Below are 3376 nucleotides of genomic sequence, written 5' to 3' on the forward strand. Positions count from 1 at the left end.
CTTAGCTGGTCCATAATCCTTCATTTCCCGATCATAGCGCACTTTATCCGCCTTTGCCATTTCATCAAATTTAGATTTCTCTTTCCCGGACATTGTCTTCCACCTCTCAGAGCATTTCTTGGAAAATTCTGCAAAATTGACAGGGACCTCTGGGTTTTTCTTCTTATGTTCTTCTCTGCACGTCTGCACAAAGAAGGCATAAGCAGACATCTTGCCCTTTGGTTTCTTGGGGTCACCTTTAGCCATCCTGACTGTATTGTTCGCTAGTCTCTTATTCATCTTTTTCTTCAGTTCTGTGTGCTATCCCGTATCTTCCAGTACATTTCTTTAGTTTTCTCTCCTTATTAGCTTGAGGTAGCTTCTGTTGCCAGCAACCAAAGTACCTGAGCTGACCATCCAAGCTTTAATAGGATACATAGGGCCCCAGTTAGACAATTCACTGCCCTGGGCCAAATTGTGACATTGGCTCCCTCGGTCTCTCTTTCCTGGATGCTGTGTGTCCTTCCACCTGTGTTTACAGGATGTGCACTTTCATTATCAATTTGCCATTGTCAGCTAATCCCATCTGAGATGATAATGAATGGTAATAGCTAAGGTTGCATCATCCACTAAAAGAGATTTTAATTCAGTAGGAAGCACAAGAAAACTAGAAAATGTGGCCAGGTGCAGTGGCTCATGCTTGTAATTCCAGAATTTTGGGAGGCTGAGGCGGGTGGATCACTCAAGGTCAGAAGTTTGAGACAAGCCTGGGCAACATGGTGAAACCCCATCTCCACCAAAAAAATATACAAAAATTAGCTGGATGTGGTGGCATGCACCTGTAGTCCCAGCTATTTAGGAGGCTGAGGCACCAGAATCACTTGACCCCGGGAGGTGGAGATTGCAGTGAGCCAAGATCCCCCCACAGCACTCCAGCTGGATGACAGAGTGAAACCCTGTTCAAAAAAAAGTGGAAAGTGTGGCAGACACAGAAGAATGAGACACTAATTGTGGTATTCCACATATGCTAAAAAAAATAAATAAATAAATACGTACAATAAATCTTTCTGTGTGATCTAAACAGCATCTTCCAAGACTCTCCATAATTTATGGAATATCCCACGTAGGGACTCTTGTCTATATCAATTCTTAATTAACTAATTACTCGACATTGTACCTAAGACCATGACAGCTTACGCTCTGCCATTCCATGCTCTTCCATACCCAATGCAGACAAATTTATTGGGGTTTAATTCAAATTGTGTACAAAGAAAAATCTGCAAATTTTTTTAAAGAAGGATCATCTACTCTTTCACTAAGCAGATTGCTCAAATAATAAATTCCTGGGATTGAAGCCTACCTACATTATCTTATGCTGCTTGCTTTTCTCTTTGTACATAAACAGTGTAATCAGAGTAAACTACTGCAAGCCATGCCATCTTGCAGATGTTTCATTACGTTCTTCTATGAAATAGGCTTCTTAACCAAGGACAAGGGAAATTGTCAATTAATACTCGTCTCATTTAATCTGCAGGTGAATATAGGGCTCAGACAGCTGTGTTTCCTCAGGGACTTCCAATTAAAAAGGATTAAGAACATATCCCTGCCCTGGGCTTCCCAGATTTCTCGATACAATTGCTTTTACTCCAAGAACTCTGGCTACAGCACTATCCTATAAATACCAGTCATATTTTAAGAAAGGCTCAAATCAGGTAACTAGAATTGCATGCATGAAATTAGTTCTAAATGGGTTCTGGACCCTACACACTACAGATTCCCACTTTTCCATTTATTTACCCCAGGTGTCTACCTGGAAAGTGCTCCCCCCACTTTGTTCAGTTAAATCCTCCATGTCCTTTGGGGCACATGTCATTCCCTTCCTCCATGAAAGGCTCTGTGACCCACTGACTTCATGGTATATCCCTCCCGTGGGATCCATGAATCCCCTGAAATTGCAAGAGTCTCTTGAGGCCCTTAGCATGGCTGGTCACACACTCTGACCTCTAGGGAAATCCCAAGGCTTCTCTCCTCCTGTTTAGACAACTTTTAAAAAAATATCCTTGGACCCTGCCAGATGGTCCAGGAATATGTTGAAGAACAGAGATATAATTGGGGCACAGAGCTGACAGGGCACAGGAGGAAGATGCTCAGCTGGAGGAATGAAAATAAGGTGAATGGTTTGCTTTTAAAAAGATTTAAAAGGGTTGCCTTCTTTTGTGTGTGGTGTAGGCTATAAGTAAAATTTATCAGGTCAAGATCAGCATTTGGTATAACCTTGATCTACCTCTAGTCTAAGTCTAAATTTACAGGGATACAGGGAGCGCTTGAAGCTGGGCATGATTCAGACAAGCAGCAGTGTTGGAGTCTCCAGAGAAACTAGGTCTATAGGTAATAAAGGATTCCTTATCTGCAGGGCTCTGTACATGGTATCTATCTAGGACAGAGGCTGGCAGCTGACAGGAGACTCCAGGAATCCTGGGCTCTGCTTCTGGCCTAATCTCATTCTATTAAAAATCATACACTACCCTGTAGAGTTAGTTGTCTATTTTAGATGCTTTCCAATTTTACTAATAGATTGGAAGCCCCTTGAAGAGAATCTTTATCTCCCTAGCATCCACTTATCATGCTTTCCACATGATAAATGCAAAGTGCTCAAAGGTTTAAATTAGAAATGACTTCTTAGTAAAAAAAAAAAACTCACATGGAGAAAAAGAAATATCCTAACCAAAATATCCTAAACAACCAGTAAAACAGGCTATTTGATACAGCTACGAACTGTAGAACTTGCTAGAATAATTGCTTCCCCAGACTGCAGGCTCCAAGGGGAAAGAGACTATGGATTCACCTTTGTGCCTGACACAGAGGAGAAGCTCAACAAATACTATATTTAACTAATTAACTACAAGTAACCCAAAAGTTAATATTTCAACACCACCACCACCCCTAGTTTTCTACTGCCACTACAACAAACTGCCACAGACTTCGTGGCTTAAAATGACTCAGATTTATTGTCCTACAGTTCTGTAGGTCTAAAGTCTAGCAGGACTAAAATCCAGGTGTCAGGAAGGCTAGGTGTCTAGGTATAGGGCTAAGTTCATTCTGAAGGCTGGAGGGGAGAGTCTATTTCTTTGCCTTTCTCAACTCCTAAAGGTGGCCTGCATTCATTGGCTCATAGCCCCTCCCTCCAGCAGGATAGCGTATTCAAATCTCTCTCTGTGACTCAGACACTTTTTCCTCCCTCTTAATAAGGACAATTGTGATTACATGCCGCCAGAGTAATCCAATAAGCTTCCCTTCTCAAGATCCTTAACTTAATCACATTTGCAAACTACCTTTTGCCTTGTTAGGTAACATATTCACAGATTTCGAGGATTAAGATGTGGACATTTGGGGGTCA

The 3376-nt window shown here is 41.6% G+C and overlaps 1 pseudogene across 1 annotated transcript in view; it reads right to left on the reverse strand.

Annotated features, from left to right (window-relative positions):
- Nucleotides 1-246, reverse strand: part of LOC108295127 — a 10437-nt pseudogene extending 10191 nt beyond the window's left edge. The window contains exon 1 of the transcript XR_001821290.2: nucleotides 43-246. The product of XR_001821290.2 is annotated as a ubiquitin-protein ligase E3A-like (transcript). The remainder of the gene's footprint in view (nucleotides 1-42) is intronic.
- Nucleotides 247-3376: the final 3130 nt, after the last annotated feature.

This window comes from Cebus imitator, unplaced genomic scaffold (genome assembly GCF_001604975.1).
Source record: "Cebus imitator isolate Cc_AM_T3 unplaced genomic scaffold, Cebus_imitator-1.0 Scaffold621, whole genome shotgun sequence".
NCBI classification, from domain to species: domain Eukaryota; kingdom Metazoa; phylum Chordata; class Mammalia; order Primates; family Cebidae; genus Cebus; species Cebus imitator.